The 20,514-nt window shown below is 41.7% G+C and overlaps 1 protein-coding gene and 1 pseudogene across 1 annotated transcript in view; both read right to left on the minus strand.

The window, feature by feature from the left end:
- Plcb4 (phospholipase C beta 4) overlaps positions 1-20,514 on the minus strand; it is a 304,729-nt gene that overhangs the window by 123,257 nt on the left and 160,958 nt on the right. The window lies entirely within an intron of this gene.
- LOC103161942 lies at positions 13,304-19,849 on the minus strand (annotated as a pseudogene).

Here is a 20,514-nt window from a genome sequence, read left to right on the forward strand (position 1 = left end):
AACACTAGCCCCGGGGATGTGTCACCAAAACCTTCTGGGACTTATGATACACAATGCATTGAGTGTCACTGCTGTGGACTTTACTTCAGAAACTCAGTGCAAACCACAGAATCAAAGCTTCAATTGAGAAGGATTGCTTTCCAAACTCATGCACCACAGCAGGTCTGCCCAATGCACCAATGGATTTCTGGTCCATTGCATTTAGGAACACCAGGAAAATCTCTCTGTAAGAGAGAGAGAGAATAAAAAGGTATTCGGGAAATGAACCCAGATGCTCTGTGCCCTCTGTTTGCATTAATACCAAGACATGACGCCGTGATTTGACAAATCTAGGCATTCTTCTCACAATTTAAAGAAGCCGACTTCCTACATCATTGTAATGTCAACAATTAGGAACCCATCCTTGCCACAGCGAAAAAGCATCATTAAATAATAGCAATTACAGGACTAACATTTTAAGAAAGACACCAGATGCTTAGTTTCTCACATCCAAATTTATCTTTCTAAATTCCAGGAAAACAGCAACATTCATCGAGGCAAATCCAATGTTAAGAGAGAACCACCGCAAAGTGGCAGAATCCAGGGATCTGGCAGCTCCAAATAAAGCTAACTTTCAATTTGGGGTAGTTTTCTGTCAAAGAATTACTGTATGTATCCAACTCAATACCAGGCAGTGGGCACTCCACGCCAGTACTTGAAACTGCAGACAGAGGCAAAAGTAAGACCTCTGTCTTTGGAGACAAAATCCAGCTTCTTCATTGTCTATTTACTTGCTCTGAATAGACCCTTTCTGTCTCAAATCCTACCTGATCAAAGCATTTACCCATATCTTTTGAGTTAGTTGTAGCAATTAAATTAGCCAGGGGATGCAAGGTACACAGCACAGAGGCACAATTCAGTAAGTTACAGAATGTGGTACTGTAACCATGGTTGCCAATTATTAATAAGTATTTGGCAGAATGTGTGTGATTCGACCTTGAATGGTTGATGACTCCTTTCTTCTTGAAATACCTTCCCCCTCCCTCCTCTGACCATGTCCCATTCCTCTAATGTCCTTTCCTGCCTTTTCCCAACACCCAAGCTCTCCATAGCCTTCAGGACTTGTTTCTTCAACTTCTCGTTTCCACCGTGTTCCTAGGTTTCTATAAATCACACAGCTTCAATACCAACCAGTTACTGCTGCCACCCACATTTAAAATAGCAGCCCAGTCACCTGGGAGATCCGAATCAGACATTTAACTCCCCAGTTGCCATCCCCACTTGGATGTTTCAAAACTAACATGTTCAGATCTGACTTTGGCTCCCTCCCTCCTCTCTGTGCTACTGTACCATCACAAGCTGCCCTTACTTGAACAAATGTCGCCAGTGTACCTGGCTCTTCACCTTACAGACTTAATCATTGAGACTGAGAGTCATTCTTGCCTTTTCTTCCTTATTTTCTCCTCATGATCATTAATAAGTCTACATTCAAGGCATTTAGGTGACAAGCCCATTTCACTCTATCAATACCATTATGATCTTGGTTCAAACCCTTGTTACCACTCCTATGAATTCTTACCATGTCTACACTGTTTATCCCATAGCTGCCATATTGATTCTTTAATTATTTTTTAACCAGTTCTCTAAAATCCTAATGAATTCCCATTACATTTAGGTAAAATTTCACTAAAGTAGTCTAAAGAATGCTAAGCTAAGAACATCTGGATCCTTTGTGTCTTACTTTAGCCACTTCCTGTTCTGTGATCTTTGGGCTCACTACCAACAGAACAGCTTTCCTTAAATGCCTTCAGTGCTTTCCAGTCTCAGGACCTTTGCACTTCCAACTCCACCTCTTCAGAAATGTCTCTCTCGTCGTCACTTTAATGACTGATTGATCCTCTCTTCAGAGAAGCTCTCTAATCTCCCTACTTTGTCTCTGATTTCCTTGCTGGTACTGAACACAGTCTGCTTCTGACTGACTAGCTCACATACTAGACGGTGACCTTCACTAGGAGAGCCCTTAAACTGATCTTGTACATGTCTAAGTTTCTTTCATTGGAAGTTTTATTTCAAAATCATCTTAAAATTAATTTATTCCTAAAAGGATGAATGGACAGACAATTTTGTCAAATAAAGTATTTTGCTACAGGTCACTATGTAAAAAACATAAAACTGAACCAATTCATACTGAAGGGACGGCACCAGGGTGGCTGGCGCCAAGCCAGGTCCGACTGTTCTTGTGGAACTTAAGGGAAATAGGGTAACATACAAGGCAACATGTTGAGGTGGGCTGTGTGGGAGAAGAGACATCTTTTCCCAATTCATACACACTCATTTCAGAAGTTGGGGTGGCTCCAAGAACTGACTAGGAACCACCCCCATTGAGTCAGAGGCACCACTTGAAAGTTCTTGAAAGAAGTTACTTCTAGCAGAGCCTAATACTGCAGGCCTTTAATCCAAGGTGCCCAGAAGTTGAGACAAGAGAATCACAAATTCAATGCCTGCCTTCACAACTTAGGAAGATTGTCTCAAAACAACCAAAAAACAGGAAAAAAAAATTAAAAAAAAAAAAACATTCCACTGAGGATCAGAATCAGTGGAACAGTACTCAGCTAACATACTCGGGGACCTTGGTTCAACTCCTAGGATCTCAAAAGTGAAAAACAAACACAACAACAACATAAATGGGATTGGGGGGAGAAACTAATTTCCATAGCGAGATAAGAAAACTGAGCCAAAAAAAAAAAAAAAAAAAAAAAAGCAAAGCACAGTAGAACGGTAAACAAGGGGTAGAGTAAAATGTAGAAACCCTCAGAGCTAGGCGGGATGGGGTCCGTCAATTAGACAATAAAATCTATTTGCTTCTGGAGTCCTCAGCAACTAAAATAAGAGGAAACATTCATAAATGGCTTATTATCTGGTTCATGAGATAAAACCCTATTTGCTATTATAAGAAGCAATGGCCATGGTGAAAATCTTCCCAGGACCTCACTTAGAAGCCCTCCATGAATGATGTTAAAATAACAGGACTAAAACAAGCTCCTTGACTTAGCTGAGAGGTTTCCTAACAAACACATCCAAGATACCTATGAAATATCAGAGGACACATCTAAGAGCTAAGTGACAACCAACTGAAAGAAACTAAAGTAAAGCTACTTAGGTTTCTACTTCCTACCAACCAGCCTAACACTGAGCCTCTACTGGTGGTAAATACACACAATCTCTATTCTTAGTCTCCAAAAGTAGTTTTATATTTCACACGGGTATTTTCAGATTAGAACTCAGGCTGTGGCACCCTGGCCAGACCATGGTGATATCCAAGACCCATAGTCAGGTACAATGTCTATCACCCTGGGAACCATGGAAGAGATGACTGTAAAAGGGAGCCAGGCTTTGTCTCCCTTGCAAATCCCATTGTTTTCCAGCTAATAGATAGTAATTAAATTCGCTGGTAAGAAAACAAACCATAGCAGAACTTCTTCCAGGGGACCTGGGTTTTCTTAGGAGAAGCTACCCCTTGGAGCTCAGTTGGCTATCCAGTCTGTCTCTTACTTTTGGTCACATGGAGTTCATCCTGGCTGGAAAGGGCCAGGAATTCTTATGGAAATTCTGAACAAGTGGTAGGAAGAGGTCACTTTTCTTGACAGAGACAGAAGCATCACTCTAGCTGCCAGCACCACTGTCAGGATTCTATTTCTGGAGCTAGGATTCCTACTCAGAAGGCTGTGTGCCACTCAAGGCTTCTAGACACCTACCACCTTGTCAAACATGGAGTGAATGATAAGCTCTATGCTATTTTTTAAGTGTATGCTATCTTCACAGTATTCAACAGCACAGTCTAACAAAATATTCAAATTGATGTAGCTTACTATTTTTCTATTCTTTAAATTTCAAAATATATTCAGTCAAATAAAATTTAACCCTCTTTCTTCTTTAAAGGAATTAAAGAGAACTAGGCTGTCTGAATAAAAAGGAGAGTGGGTGGGTGACTATCAAAATGATAGATACTTGGGTGTGTTTGTGTCTGTACCTAATGTGCATGATTAGACATGTACCTGTGTGTGCATGCATGTGAGATACAATAGTTGATGTGCAAAGTTTATGTTGATTGCTTATGTATTGAGGCAGGGTCTCTTGCTGAACCCAGAGTTTGCCAATCTAGTCCAGCTAGGTAGCTTACCCTGGAGATACTCCATCTCTGCCTCCCAGGAGTGGGTGGTGGGGAATCAGAACTCAGTTCCTTATACTTGTGCAGCAAACACTTTCCCACTGAGAAATCTCTCAAGCCCTGTAACTTCAAGGTAGACTATAGTTCTTTCTTTCCTGTCCTTACTTCCACCAAATTAACCCCTAATATCTATGTTTATACTGTGGGCTTTGCCACACAAACTATAATAGAGTAAAGCCTTATTTCCAACTATGGCCAACTTTTCTGGATAGGCTGGTATGTGGTTTAATTATACTTTATTTAATCAGGGGTGGTACAGAAATCCTCTTTTGCATTTGTAACTGAGAAGATTCAAAGAAGTGAAAGGAATGAGGGCTTTTGCATTACATTACAAGTTTTACACTTTTGAGAAAGAGGACTTCAGTGATTTGAAAGATAATGTATCCATAGGCTCAGATGTTTGAATATTTGTTGTCTTGCTGGTAGTACTGTTTGGGCAGGTTTAGGAGGTGGCCTTGCTGGAGGAAGCATGTCACTGGGGGTGGATTCTCAGGTTTCAAAGCCATGCACCACTACTAGTTTGTTCTCTCTGCTTCCTGCTTGCAGTTCTGTGAGCTCTGCTAATCCAGCAACTGTTACAGAATATTACTTTAAGATGTATTAGATTCATTTATGCTGTGGAATATTTGTTTAATGATGCAAAGATGTGTTGCATTTTTTATGTTGCATTTGTTTAACCCTGTAAAGCTGTGTTACTTTGTCTGCCTAAAACACCTGACTGGTCTAATAAAGAGCTGAATGGCCAACAGCTAGGCAGGAGAGAGAAACAGGCAGGGCTTCCAGGCAGAAAGAATAAATAGGCAAAATCTAGGCTCAAGAAGAGATCAAGGAATAAGAAAAGGAGAAGAGGACGCAAGGGGCCAGCCACCCAGACACACAGCCAGCCACGGAGTAAGAAGGAAAGAAAGTTATATAGAATAAAGAAACATAAAAAGCCCAGAGACAAAAGGTAGTTAAAGAGAAATGGGATAATTTAAGTTAGAAAAGCTGGCTAGAAACAGGCCAAGCTAAGGCCAGGCATTCATAAGTAAGAATAAGTTTCCTTGTATTTATTTGGGAGCTCGGTGGCAGGCCCCTAGAGAATAACATCATGTCTGCACCTTCCCTGCTATGAAAAACTCATATTCCTTTGGTACCATAAGCCCAAATAAACTAAGTTTCTTTAAGTTCTCTGTGTTATAGTGTTTCTTCACAGTGATAAAAAGTAGTACTGAAAACAGATTGGTATTGGCACAAAAATAGACAGGTAGACCAATGGAATAGAGTTGAAAACCCTGATATTAACCCACACACATACGAACACCTGATTTTTGACAAAGAAGCTAAATTTATACGATGGAATAAAGAAAGCATCTTCAACAAATGGTGCTGGCAAAACTGGATGCTGGCATGTAGAAGACTGCAGCTAGATCCATGTCTATTGCCAGGCACAAAACTTAAGTCCAAATGGATCAAAGATTTCAACATAAATCAAGCCACAATTAGAAGACAAAGTGGGAAATACCCTTGAATTAATTGGTACAGGACACTGCTTCCTGAACATTACAACAGTAGCAGACATTGAGATCAACAATTGATAAATGGGGCCTCCTGAAACTGAGAAGCTTCTGTAAGGCAAAGGAAATAGTCAGCAAGACAAAACGGCAGCCCACAGACTGGGAAAAGATATTTACCAACCCCACATCTGACAGATGGCTGATTTCCAAAATACACAGAGAACTCAAGAAGCTGGTCTCCAAAACACCAAACAATCCAATTAAAAAGTGGGGTACAGAACTAAATAGACAATTCTCAGTAGAGGAATCTAAAATGGCTGAAAGACACATAAAGTGTTCAACATCCTTAGCTATCAGGGAAATTCAAATCAAAACAACTCTGAGATACCATCTTACTCCTGTCAGAATGGCTAAAATAAAAAAAACACCAATGACAGTTTATGCTTGAGAGGATGTGGAGAAAGCGGAACACTCCTCCACTGCTGGTGGGAGTGCCAACTTGTAAAGTCATTTTGGAAATCAGTATGTCAACTCCTCAGGAAAATGGGAATCAGTCTACCACACGATCCAGCAATTCTACTCTTAGGCATATCCCAAAAGAAGCACATTCATATAGCAAGGAAATCTATTCAACGATGTTTATAGCAGCATTATTTGTAATAGCCAGAACCTGGAAGCATCCTAGATGTCCCTCAACTGAAGAATGGATACAGAAATTGTGGTACATTTACACAATGGCATACTACTCACCAGAAAAAACCAATGGAATCTTGAAATTCTAAGGCAAATGGATGGAAATAGAAGAAACCATTCTGAGAAAGGTAACCCAATCACAAAAAGACAAACACGGTATGCACTCACTCATATATGGTTCTTAGACATAGAGCAAAGGATTACCAGCCCACAATCCACACAACCAGAGAAGCTAGGAAACAAGGAGGACTCCAAGAGAGACATACATGGTCCACCGGAGAAGGGGAAAGGGACAAGATCTCCTGAGCAAATTGGGAGCGTGCGTGGAGGGGAGGGGAGAGGGAGCTAGGAAAATGAGAAGGGGGAAAGAGAAGGGATGAGGAAGACATGAGGGAGCAGAAAGGTTGAGTAGGGGGCAGAAGAGAAGAAAACAAGATAAGAGATACCATAATAGAGGGAGACATTTTAGGTTTAAAGAGAAATCAGGCATTAGGGAAATGTCCAGAGATCCACAAGGATGACACCACCTAACCATCTAAGCAACAGAGGAGAGGCTACCTTAAATGCCCTCCCATGATAATGAGATTGATAACTGACTTATATTCCATCCTAGAGCCTTTATCCAGCAGCTGGTGGAAGTAGAAGCAGACACCCAGAATTTAATCACTGAACTGAACTAGAATCCAGTTGCAGAGAAGGAGGAGTGATGAGCAAAGGGGTCAAGACCAAGCTGGTGAAACCCACAGAAACAGCTGACCTGAACAATGGGTAGCTCTTGGTCCCCAGACTGATAGCTGGGAAACCAGCATGGGACTGATCCAGACCCCAGGAACGTGGGTGTCAGTGAGGAGACCTCGGAAATCTATGGGGTCTCGTGTAGTAGATCAGTACCTATCCCTAGCAGAGGTGTGGACTTTAGGAGTCCATTCCACATAGAGGGATACTCAGTGAGCCAAGACACACCCAGGTGGGCCTAGGTCCTATCCCAAAAGATATGACAGACTCTGAAGACCCCCCCCCCAATGGAAGCCTCACCCTCTCTGGGGAGCAGAAAAGGTATGTGATAGGTAGGGTTTTAGTTGGGGGGGGGTGGTAGGGGAGGTGGGGCGGGAGAGGGAACTGGGATAGACATGTAAAACAATCTTGTTTCTAATTCAAATAAAAATAATGAAAAAAAAGTAACCAATACAAGGACTTTCAAAGGAGATGACCCTCTACATTTGTTTGGGAACTTCAACCTCCTATCTAAAACCTGTTGAAGCATCTTGGAAGCCATGCTGATTAACCTTCTTGAAAGTAAATTTTCCTATCTACCTAAAAATGAAGAAAATGACCCTGATCTCAAAGGACATTCAAAGAACTAAATGGAGTCTAAGGAGTTGGGAAAAGGTGAACACTGAATAAACAAATGGCTGTGAATACGAGAAAACAAATGCAAATCAGTTTATGATTTTGCATAAGGCATTTCACACATACTGCCTCACTTAAAACTAACAAGAACTCTACCAAGTTTCAGTAGATTTGCAACAATGATACAAAGGTGCCATATAATCACCGTGAGCCACCCAGAGCTGTGAAGCACTTGAAATGTGGTAGATAACAGAGGAGCACAATATTTATTATGATTTTAATATCAAGAGTTACATGAGGTTATTGGTTACCACTACAGTCAGTGCATTTTTACATTGGGGAGGAGCTATAGCCAATGAGTAACAAACCCGAAATTTGAGCCAACTTCTCTGATTCTAAGTTCTCGTCACTTTTACTCTCTCAACCCTAAAAGAGAAATCCATAGTGTGTGTGTGTGTGTGTGTGTGTGTGTGTGTGTATCACATTTTCTTTATCCATCCATCAGATAGGCATCCAGAGTACTTCCATTTTCTGGATATTGTGAATAGAAGTGTAATGAACATGGATATGCAATTACCACATGTGATATTTTGTTTGTGTTCTGACAAATAAAAATTGCCTGGAGATCAGAGGGTGGAGCTAGTCACTAGTTAACCATAAAATCTGGAGGTCTACACAGAGAGGAGACAGGAAGTGACAACGTGGGGCAGAGGCAGGAAGTAATAAGGCTTGGTGTAGATAGGATCTCAGCCCTTTTGGTTGGAGGATTCAGAGAGGTAAAAAGTGACTGTGGTTGCTTCTTTGCTTCTCTGATCTCTCAGCATTTACCTTGATATCTGACTCTGGGCTTTTATTTATAAGACCAATTAGGATCACGCTTCAATTACCTTTGTAGGAAGATAAAGATTCCCTTGGTTATATGTCCCAGAGTGATATAAGAGGGTCATAGGTAGTTCAGCTTTTTTAATTTTTTAGAAACCTCCAGACTGACCTTTTGAATTGGTTGCTCTAGTTTATTTTTCCACAACAGTGTATAGAGTCTCCCTTTCCCCCATCCTTACCAGCATTTGTTGTCATTTGTAGTCCTGATATGGCCATGATGGCCATTCTGACTGGGATGAGATGGAATCTTAATGTAGTTTTAATCTTCTTTTCCCTGACTGCTAAGACTACGGAACATGTTTAAAAGTATTTACTAATCATCTGTATTTCTTCTTTTGAGAACTTCCTGTTCTGTTTCACTCTCTGCATTTTGTTTGGATTGTCTTTCTTGATGTGCATGTATTTATTATTTCTTTGTATAGTCCAGACACTGTTTCTCTGTCAGATGTATGGATGGCAAAGTTTTTCTCCCTTTCTGTGGACTGCCTCCTATTCACAGTTCCCTTTGTTGTAGAGTATTTTATGTTTCATGTTATCTCATTTGCCAACTGGTAGTCTTATCCCAGTGCTGTTGTAGTACTACTCAGATAATCCTTACCTTTCTTGTGTCTCCATGTTGAAGTAGCCTGCCTGTTTTCCTCTAGAAGTTTCAAAATGTGAGGTCTCATGTTGAGGTACCTGTCCAATTTGTCAAAAGGATGAGGTCTCATGCTGAGGTTCTTGATCCATCTGTCAAAGTGTGAGGTCTTATGTTGAGGTCCCTGACCCATTTGTCAAGAGGGTAAAGTCTCATGTTGAGGTCTCTGACCTATTTATTAAAGTGTGAGGTCTCATGTTGAGGTTCTTGATCCATTTGTTAAAGTGTGTCTCATTTTGGGGTCCTTGATCCATTTGTCAAAGTGTGAGGTCTCATGTTGAGGTCATTAATCCATTTGTCAAAGTATGATGTTGGGTAATGAGGTCCTTGATCCATATGGAGTTGAATTTTGTGAATGCTCAGAGATCAAGACCTGGTTTCATTCTTCTACATATTGACATCATTTTCCCAGCACCATTTATTGAAGATGCTGTCTTTTCTCTAATGTGTATTTTTTGATATCTTTGTAGGACAGGCTTTCCAGTGAGGGAATGTTCATAATTATCTTGTATCTTGTAAAATTTTCTTTTGGATACTAGCAACAGGAAAAACACCCCAGTGACCTGCTGCTTTCCTTCAATGTAATGGATGCTGTGACCTATGACATTCCTCCTCCTCCATGCTCTGGCAACAGGACACCTGAACTGCACCTGCATCTCACCTCTTCCAACTTCTTAAGGTATTTGCTGCTCATAATAGATGCCTTAATTTAGTATATTTTCTTATGTTTATGTTTTCCGTACAATCCCATGTCCCTTTATTAAACCTAGTAGTATGTATTTTTACATTATAGCTTCCTTCAGATGGTGACAGAACCATATATGGATAAAATATCTTACAATCACTAGAAACACCTTTATGATCAGATAAATCTAAGCCAAATGTGGGTGTAGAAATCCATTTTTTCATTACTAACTAGAGATACCAGAGAATTTGACACAGACACTGGACCACAACCAGACACAGTGGCACATACCTGTGTTAACAGCAGTTGAAAGGCTAAGGCAGGAAGATTGAGCACTGAAGGCCAGTCTGGGCTATATAGTCAGACCCTGTCTTATTAAAATAAAACAAAAGCACAGTATAATATTAACAAAGTAAATATCTGTCAATTGTTACTATAACACACTAATAATTCTGCGGGTTGCTAATTGAGATTATGTATTAACAAATTAATAAATAATAGAAACACCACCAACCCTATTTTGCAGATGTAAACACTGATCCTAACTGGAGTCTGGTCAGCTGTCCAAGAGGACACAGATAATAGAAGGTGAGGCAGAGCTGTATCTTCATTTTAACAGGGAATGTACTTGTTTGTGAGTCATAAAGAGCAATGTTCTTGGTATGTACAAGAATATTTTCTCTAACCTAGAATACATTCTATGTATAATGAAAACCCAAAATTTGTAAATTACTATTGAATTAGACCCACTGGAAGTTTGTTTTCTATGTAAAGGTCAGCTTGAATTTGTTCTTCTGCATTCCAGATGTCTTTCTATGAAAGTCACTCTCTGTCAACTTTCATGTTGTGCAGTGGCTGGCACAGAGAATAAGTCATCAAACATAATGTATATTTGTTTCCTCAAGGCTAGACATGGCTCTTAATTTTCAGCACTGTGATCACCCACATGAGACCCTAGTGAGATTCATCCTTCTTGTAGTTTCTTATGGAGGCAGTAGACAATGTCAAGTAGTTTACAGCTTTCACAAGATCATCAGAAGGTCCATTGCTCCTTGAGATTATAGAATAAGTAAAGGACTGATTAGGATATGACATTTTGGTAGTGTAGCTGTTACTATATAGCCCAGGGATGTAGTTGCCTTTGAGTGGTCGATGCTTTTATATATGACCAAGGCCTTCAACAGAATCTTTCTTTTGTCTGCTAGTGCCTTATCTACTTGGGACAAATTCTTGTTTCTTCACCTCTCCTTGGAAAAAGTTGTTCAACAGAGTTGGAATTTCCTCTCATTTCATTGACAGTTAGGGATGGTGAGATAGAGAGATCAGTCCCCATTAAGGAGCCCATGCCCTGTGCCCGACATGGAGCTCACATTCAGGGTGGGAGAGCAAGCCCATGAGTTATATAGCAGATATGAAGAGCGATAGACCTCTTATTTTTCTGGTCTCCCATATCTCATAGAAACAGAAATGAAAATCCCTCAAGAAACAAGTGTGAGCCTTTGATGTGCTCACTTTTAGCTGGGACTGTGAGATATGGAAGATGCTCTAGGCTGGTGTCGTGTGGAAGGCACAATCTGCTCCTTTCATTTCACCCCTGTTTCTATTATAACCGAATGGCAGCAGTAGCTTAGTGGGTTACCAAAAGCAAGGAAGGCAAACCACATTTCCTGAGTTTTCGAGTTATATTTTTTGGAGATATGAAGTTGGTCTTTTGATGTTTAACAAGGTGCTACGGTCTGGATAGGAGTCCCACCACACACATTCATACAGTGTGTTCCTGTTCCCTAAAGTGACAGAAAATAGAAATGGGAACTCTGGGGAGACAAATGGATCAGAACCCCATAAAATAGGCTCCAGAGAGACCCCTTAGCCTTCTACAGCATGAAGACTCAGCCATAAAGTACCAGCTATATCTACATGGTGACAGCGTTGTTGGCAGATAACAGTCTGCTAGGGCCTTCACCTTGAACTTTTCAGCTGCAGGGAATATGAAAAATATATTGGTTGCCAACAGTTACCTAGTGTGTGGCATTCTGTTATAAGAGTCTGAAGGGACCAAGATAAGGTCTTGGTATAGTCCTCACTTTGTGGGACAGGGGTGACCTCAATGTGATTAGAACCTGGTGGGGAAGGAAACTCTCCTGACGAGGGACAAACTGTTCTCAGAGGCTTATCTTGGGTCCATCAGTAGCAGTAGTTCTCTGTCTTTTCCTTTACCTCAGAATAAAGATGCTTAATCTCTGCCTCCTTATTTATAAGGGTAGTCAAATGGAGAAGCCACCATCTCCATGTCTGGTTCTCTTTGTCCTTCTTTCCCCCATCTCTGGTAAATGAATGCTCAGAGTCTCAGGGGCCTCTGTGCTATAGCGGGACATTGCTGTGGGTGGTCCCCTGATTCTTGAGAGAAGAAGCATAAAGAAATGGTTACTAAAGCACTCAACAACTACATCTCCACATAGAGAACACCAACAAAACAAGTCTGCAACCAAAGTGATAAGTTACACACAGTAACTTTCAAGGACAGGGAACTTGTCACATTAGTCAAAACTGGTGTCTGAGTAACTAAGTGAATGTCAAATTGGAAGGAGGGCAGCTTATTTGGAGCTCTGGAGACAAATAAGTAGGATTTATAATAAATATTCCTACCAATATCCGATAATATGCCCTGTTCCCCCTCTCCTGAACCTTCAAATTCTACAAACAACAGATGAAATTTCTAGATGTATTTCAAATATAGATAGAAAGCTGATGAACCCCTTTTTATGGTAAACATCTCTAATTAAAATGATTTGTCCCAGAATAATACATTATCCAAGTAACTAAAATCATTGTCTGGAAAACACTTGCATCTGAAAAGGCAGGTACAACCACGGACATTTTCAGCTCTCGCTCAGTGGACATGGCAATACTGGAAGGGTCCTGAAAAGACTGGACTTTTGCACTTTTCACAGAATACACTCATTTCTTCTTAACCACGTGGCCTCTGAACTGCTCTTCGCAACAGCTCCAAAGGAAGCCCCCCTCTTGCTCTTTGTTTTCTAGAAAGGCTCCCACTGGGTCTCAAATACACAGTCTCCACTGGAGCCTAGGACTGATGCTGGCTCTGTAACTCTCCTTCATGTGTAAGGGAAGTACAGCAAGTTCTGCGGAGCATCCACAGACACTGTCACCACTGAGAGATCCCATGCTGAGCAGTCAGCCTTATAATATAGCAGCAGGTTCCTGGTGGCCCAGTATGTGACCTTCCCAACGGGAGAAATGGCTGCTTAGTTCTTTAAACCACCAAGCTGGTGACACGAGAACTGAGCTTGATGGAAAACCTGGCTAATCCAAATGAGGTGTAGCTTGTGTCACTATGATGTCCTGTGCATTTTAAACCACACGAAGAGGGTCTCAGACAGGGTGATATTGAGCTTATTCTCCAAGTGATCACCCAGCATTTGTTGAAGATTGGAAAGGAAACCTCGTTCAGTGTTGCTATGTTCACAGAGAATGACATTTATTCCTTTGGAAGCAGCATCCAGAACATCATGTGGGACATTTCACCTGTGAAGTAAAGGTCAGCCTCCACTCCTTGTCGAACGCTGCCCCCAGAACCAGCACACAGGGCCACAACTTTGACTGGAGACTCTAAGGTCTTCCCTACTCCAAGAGCTAAGCAAAGACGAGAGAGCTTTAAGTGTCCTTTGATTCGCTCTATCATTGTTGCCAGGGAGACAGATTCATCCACTGTGCACAACCATCCCTTTCCAGTATCCAGAAGCAAAGGCTTCTCCAGTGAAAGAATTTCAGTTTTTTGATACAGTTGTCTGTTCTGGGAGAGAAAATCTATCACCTGCATCAAAGCTTTCTGAGTACAGTTCAGACTAATCCGTGTTTGTTCCTCATCTTCACACCTAGCAGCAAAATAAGTGACAGAAACATCTCCAATTCTTTTCACTGCAGACCAGTGAAAAGGTCTTGGGTGTGGTTCACTCTGAATTCTACCGGGTGAGCTCCCTCTGTGGGAAGTGGTGCTGTCGTCCTTCTGCACAAGTATATTCGAATGATATCATTTTCAGTTCGTCGGTCTAGCTCATCAAGTGTTATAGCTCATACTGTAAAAACCATGTGTAGAGTACAATAAAGACAAATATTCATTATAAAAAAAAGAAAAGAAAAGAAAAGAAAAGAAAAGAAAAAAAGAAAACCTGGCTAAATGCCTTGACACAGGAAGGGGGAGAAATAAAGAAGAGGCAGCAGAGCATCCTGGGCTATGGTCCAGCAAGAACATTCAAGAGAAGAGAGAGAAGAGGAAGGGAGGGCATAGGGGAGGGGAGATGGGAGGGAAGGGGGAGAGGAGGGGGGGGAGGAGAGGAGAGGATTGGAGAGCAGAGGAGAGCAGAGGAGAGAGAGAGAGGAGAGGAGAGAGAGAGGAGAGGAGAGGAGAGGAGAGGAGAGGAGAGGAGAAATAAGCCTGGGCCAAAGGGTCTCACAAAGTAGTACTTCTTGCAGAGGTGCTGCATCCAGTGGGGGCAGAGGGCAAGAGCCCCTCTAGAAGAGCCTCTCAGGTGGGACAGGACAGGCCATCTCTTAGTTATGTAATGTTTGTTCATTGTGAATATCCAAAGGAACTATGTAAGAAGCGGTTGCCCTACTGCTGGAGAAGACTGACTATACACCTCCTGGCAACTTTCTCTTGAAGTCCAGGTGACATAACTCCACAGCAGCCACAGGGTCCATCTTTGGCTGGTTTCTTTCGATATTCAGCTTCAGCTCCCTGGTATCCTTAAAATTCTTCAAAATATAGGAATCACTTAAACTGTCATGGATTTGTTTCTGGGATTCATAACTTAGGAATTGGTAGATCACAAAAAGCACTTCTTAAATATTCACTGGGCAGTGACTGAACTCCTTGCTGGGGTAGAGTAATAAATAAATAGTCTCTGCTGCCAGATCTTATGCTTCATGGAAATTTTGGAAATAAATGGAAACTAACAAAATAGTGTATAGTAGTAATAAATCTAAAAACTGAAAAGCAACGGAAGGGTGAGGTTAGAATAGTCAAGAAGGCTTATAGGAAGTGACATCAATTGGGCAGGAAGGAGGGGTCAGAGAATGACAATAAATATGAATGAGAATAAAGGCGGAATGCACATGCCTAGAGGTCAGACTGTGTCTGCCATGTTCAGGGAACAGTAAAATGGTGGGTCATATAGATGATTTACACTCCACACAAGGGACCTAGAAAATGATTTGTCATCAGATATGAAACTACTGAAGGTGCCCACTGTCATGTACATTCTAAAATGGCCCATCTTATTTATGCCCTGTAAAGACAAAGCTAGGTGGGTATTTTTCACTCCTATTTTTCCACTAAGGAAGCTTGTTCTTAGCGAGTTTAAGACAGACAAGGTCACATCTCTGCCCAGCAAAACCAAAATTATGCCCATTTCTGTGCAGCTCCAAATCCAGCCCTTAACTAACTCTGTAGTTTAAGCTTTTGGAAAAGAACTCTTTGGCAAAGCCTTTACCCTAAATACCATTTACTGTGAGAATCCTTTGTTTACTTGCAAACACCATCCAGGCAACTTAGCTCTGGTGAGCAACACCAGCCCAGGAGCAAGTACTTGTGAGAAGACACACTAGGCAGGAGAAACAACCAAGAACAGAGACTGTGGAGTGCTCTGATGCCTTAGTAGGGAAGGTCAGCCCTAACTCCTGGGGGATGTGTCTCCCCCACCCCCATCAGCACTTTGACACACACTTTGACAAAGTACACTTCTGAGCAATCACTTAATATTTGCGCTTTCAGAGGGATTATAAATCACATACCTCTTAATGATTTGTTAAAATCACTGTCGATTATTAAAAAAGATAGGCTTTCTTGCTGAAAAAGGTATTAAGTATACTCCCATCAACTGAAAGGAAACATTATGTTCTTTACCTACCTTTCCCTCCCCAAACAATGAGCAACTGAAAAATCCCTGGTTAAGGCTTCAATATCCTTATGCTTGTTTTGTTGATCATTAGGGAGCCCGTTGGTACTGCCAGGGGCACTTAGTAGCAATTACATAAAAAGTGATTTCTTTCTGTCCTTATTTTTCTAAAAGAACTGGATTTAAAAACTGGTGGCATTATCATTATGGTCTAGATTACCTAAAGTAAATGGTGAATAAGAGTTAAACAGGTCTGTGGGGCCTGGATGGAGCCCAGTGGTAAAGTACCTGCTAGGCAAGGATGAGACCTTAGCTTCACAAAGTAGGCATACAAGTCCATCTACACACAAACAGATCTTTGATTCTAGCATCTTTTATTGAATTTTAGGAAGACTGCTTTTAATTTTTGTATTCATACTTGTCATCCAAAAGTGGTTCTACACCAGCAGCCATCCAAGGTCATAAAAGAAGTAGCTGTGACTCCAGTACAACCTCCTTACCAATAGCCAGTTCTGGACCATGGATCCACTCTTACTACTTGGTGGCTGCTACACAACTCCTCAGATGACCCAAATTTTTCTTATAGACTCTGGAAATAATCTCATTTAGCCATCATAACTTCACAGGCACCTGAGGTTTTCAAGGTTGTATTCCTGACACATAGAAAGGCTCAGTGCAATCTGTATGTCCAGGGCTAGGAAGATGGCTTGGTTGGTAAAGAGTCTGACTTGCAGGAATAGGGATCCGAGTTCCAATCTTCAGAACCTATGCAAAAAGCCAAGCATGGTGCATGTGCCCTGTAGTCCAGTGCAGGAGAGGGCCAAGGCAGGCAGTTCCCAAGCTCACTGGCCAGCCAGCCTAGCCCAAAGGATGACCTCATGCTATGGGAGAGACCCACTCAGGAAATAAGGCTGGAGAGCAATTAAAGGACGACATCTAACGTCTGTCTCTGATTTACACACACACACACACACACACACACACACACACACACACACACACACACACCCCTACCTGTGCTAACAAGTACATACAACACATTTACATAACACACACTGAAAAGAAAAAAAAAATTGTATGTACCTAGGAAAAGAAGTTTGTTTGTTTGTTTGTTTCCAAGAAGTTTCTCTTTCTTTATCATGACTTCCTGCTTAAGGGAGATTAGCAGTAAGGAGCTTTAGGGGCATTTAATTTTTATCTCTTTCTAGTTAGTCTAAAAATCCCTCATCTTGCCATTGCCTTGTGGTTTGTAGGCTTGGGCTGCATCTGTCCTGAGAATCACTGGGACATCGCTTGAAGCCAACTGCTGTAATACAAAAGTCAGTCGGCTGAATACCTCATTCTGTAAGTCTGGGGTGGGCCTGAAAATCTGCTATCCTAACACGTGGATGTTATTGCTGCTGGAGTGGATGTTATCACACTGCACTTGGAGACCCACTGTAGACTGTCTGGCACAGGACCTCTGCTCAACTCCTGACCAATCTTTGGAACCTCAAGCAAGAGTGCACCCATTTTAAGCTCCTGCCTTGCAGACCACAAAATAAGGCTGAAAAACCTAATTAACAGGGTTGCTATGAGGCTGAAATAAAATGTTTATATACTCTTTGTAGAGTACGCACATAGCAAGATACAAATTTCTACTGAAAGCACTAAAAAAGAAAATGCCCATGATGGCTAATTGACACATTAACTTGACTAGGCTAGGGGGTTCCCAGAGAATTGACACAGCATCTCTTTGGTAGATGGATACAGGGGTATTTTGGGGAGACATCAATCATTGTGCCAGTAGATTGATTAAGATGGTCTGCTCTCACTAATGTACGTCACCCAGATCCTATGGAGCACCCACAGATCAGATGGAGAAGGGTCAGCTCTTCCTTTCCTGCTCTTGCTTACTGGTGCTCTGACCCTTAGACCTTTGAGTTTAGAAGGGACTCACACACACTGGTTCTCTGCTCTCAGACCTAGGGTGTTTAGACAGGCCTCCAACTTATAGAGTCTATAATATAGACAAAAGCTCACAGACTTCTCAGCTTCCAGATTGACTTCCTGATTCAGGAGCCAATTCCTCATAATGAATCTCTTCCTATGGATCGCAAATACCCTACCAGATCTTCTGCTAGAGAACACTGCCTGACTAACTCAGTATCTCCTCTAAAATCCCCAACAAGTGGCAGTAACTAAAATGTCCTTCCTAAGTTTTAAGAACAGAGTTAATTCACAGGAGATCACCTGGGAAATAAATAAAACTAAGTTTTTGGGGGAGGAGAGGGCATGGTTCGAGACAGGGTTTGTCTGTGGCTTTGGAGGCTGTCCTGGAACTAGCTCTTGTAGACCAGACTGGTCTCAAACTCACAGAGATCTGCTTGCCTCTGCCTTCTGAGTGCTGGGATTATGCCACCACTGCCTGGCACAAAGGATTTAAAGTTACTTTTTGCTTGTTTGTTTACAAAGTCAGGATTTCTCTCTGTAGCCCTGGCTGTCCTGGAACTCTCTCTGTAGACCTGGCTGGTCTTGAACTCAGATATCCACCTGCCTCTGCCTCTAGAGTGCTGAGATTAAAGGTGGGCACCACCACCAGGCTAAAGCTACTTTTAAATGTGCCGTATAATTCACTGGACTGTTTATCTACCCACACCTGAATGAGCACTATTAATTGGATGGCTAGACCATATACATTAACAGAGTATAGAAAATGAGCAAGAAAATAAAGCTGGTAGAATTTGAACTTCCTCTGCAGTCTGGAGACCACAGGAGTGCACTCATCTCTATAATTGAAAGCATGCCCTTGCTACCATTACCCTATTCACCTGTAGCCTAGACATATGATCTGAACTAACTAACGTCAAGCTTTCCCTACTTACACTGAAGGCTAAAAAGGACCCAGAGAGAATCTAGCTCTGTAATTTTGCCATTAGAGTTTTAATTAAATTCTTTAGCACAGCACAGTGACACATGCAAGGCCCGAGCAGCAGAGCTACTCCCTTACATTTTAATTGTATTGACTCACTGTTTACAGACTTTCTTCCTGTTTTGTTCCCACAAGCTCTCTGTAAATTAAAGTCATCCCAGACTTCCTTCACACTTTCCTAATGGATGTGTCTCCTCGCATCTTCTCATAAACAAGCTGTCCTTGCGCCCAGCTAGTGGCACAGAACTCAAGTCTTAGGAGTTCTCCCAGCACCCACTATTCCATGGATGAGATGTTTCCATTACCCTTAAGAAGAAAAGCAAACTGGAAGACATTGAAATGGTATGCAAAAACAGGAAAGACAGGAGGGTCTTCGCTCTGAAGCAAAGGCTGACAGAGATGTAAAGCAGAAAGGAAGAGAACGGGCTGAGTTCAACATGTATCAAAGACAGAAAGCGTCGAGCTAGATGTGAGGGTGTGAAGGGAAACCACCCCAGCATTATCATCAAAACTGACTCATCATTCATTTCTGTCATCATGTCTGCTATCTAGCCTGCCACCTGTTTCTGAAGCCACCATTTCATGCGAACACTGCACTTATATCTGTGGGTTCCACGGCTACCTTTGTGCTAGAGGACAAGGTACAGCAGTTGTGACAGCCTGTCTCATCACACCTAAAACATGCACTATTTATTTTTTGTTTATTTACGAAAAGGTGTGTTGACCCAACTCTACACCTGGTCAACTGCCCTAGGTCTTGAGGGGGCACCTGAAGAAACTGAAGTTAGCTGTCACACTCCTCCCCATCCAGGGTTCCAATCCTTTGCTATCTATCTGTATTGTATTCTCCCATCTCCAGTGTTGAGACAGGGCTGCCTGTGGCCTACAGAACGCAATAGGATGGACAAGCTGCCCTGCCGCTTCCAAGAGGAGTTGGGAGAGTTTGGTGAGATGGAAGTGTGGCCATTTGCAGCAAACACCAACCTAGGCTCACCCAGAACGCTGATACTCAGAAGCACAAACACATAAACGACCACTTGTATTGTTCCACTTAACCCAATTCGATTCATGTTTCCCAGCTTTGGATGGGGAATAAATCCTTCAGCAGAAGCATATTACAGAAACAATAGAAGAATTCTATATGCAATTTTTAAAGTACAACAACAAGCATTCTTCATTGCTCCCATGCATACAGGTCGAACATTATCATAGTATAAAAATAAACTTGATTGAGCCTCTTAGGACCATTTTATAATAGAGAGATTGCTAATTCTTCTTTGTGGCTCCATCAAGCACCTCCAAAATACAAAGCACTCTAAGGGACTAAGTACTTCATTTAAAGAAACACCTGGAGTGTGAGGACAAGCTGACATTATTAATCTGGCAAGGTGATCAACAAACCTTAGTGCCAAGTAGAAAAGGTGGAGTTGCAGGCTGATATTTGAAACTAAGTTCATTTTTATAATTAAATATGGGAAAATATAATGAACTGATAAAGATGTGATACACTAATACCTGTGTACAAAGACTGAATATTAGAACCTTTATATGTGACGAATGAGTCTTACTAGAATAGGTTAGGGCTGGAGAGATGGATGGCTTAGTGGTGAAAAGTCAGCACTGCCCTTGCAAAGGATTCCCAACACCTAGATCAGGCAGGCTGCTCATGCCCACCTGTAGCTCAGCCCCTGGGGATCTGGTGCCCTCTTCTGGTCTCAAGGACACCTGCACGCAT

Source organism: Cricetulus griseus, chromosome 6, assembly GCF_003668045.3.
Source record: "Cricetulus griseus strain 17A/GY chromosome 6, alternate assembly CriGri-PICRH-1.0, whole genome shotgun sequence".
Classification (NCBI taxonomy): domain Eukaryota; kingdom Metazoa; phylum Chordata; class Mammalia; order Rodentia; family Cricetidae; genus Cricetulus; species Cricetulus griseus.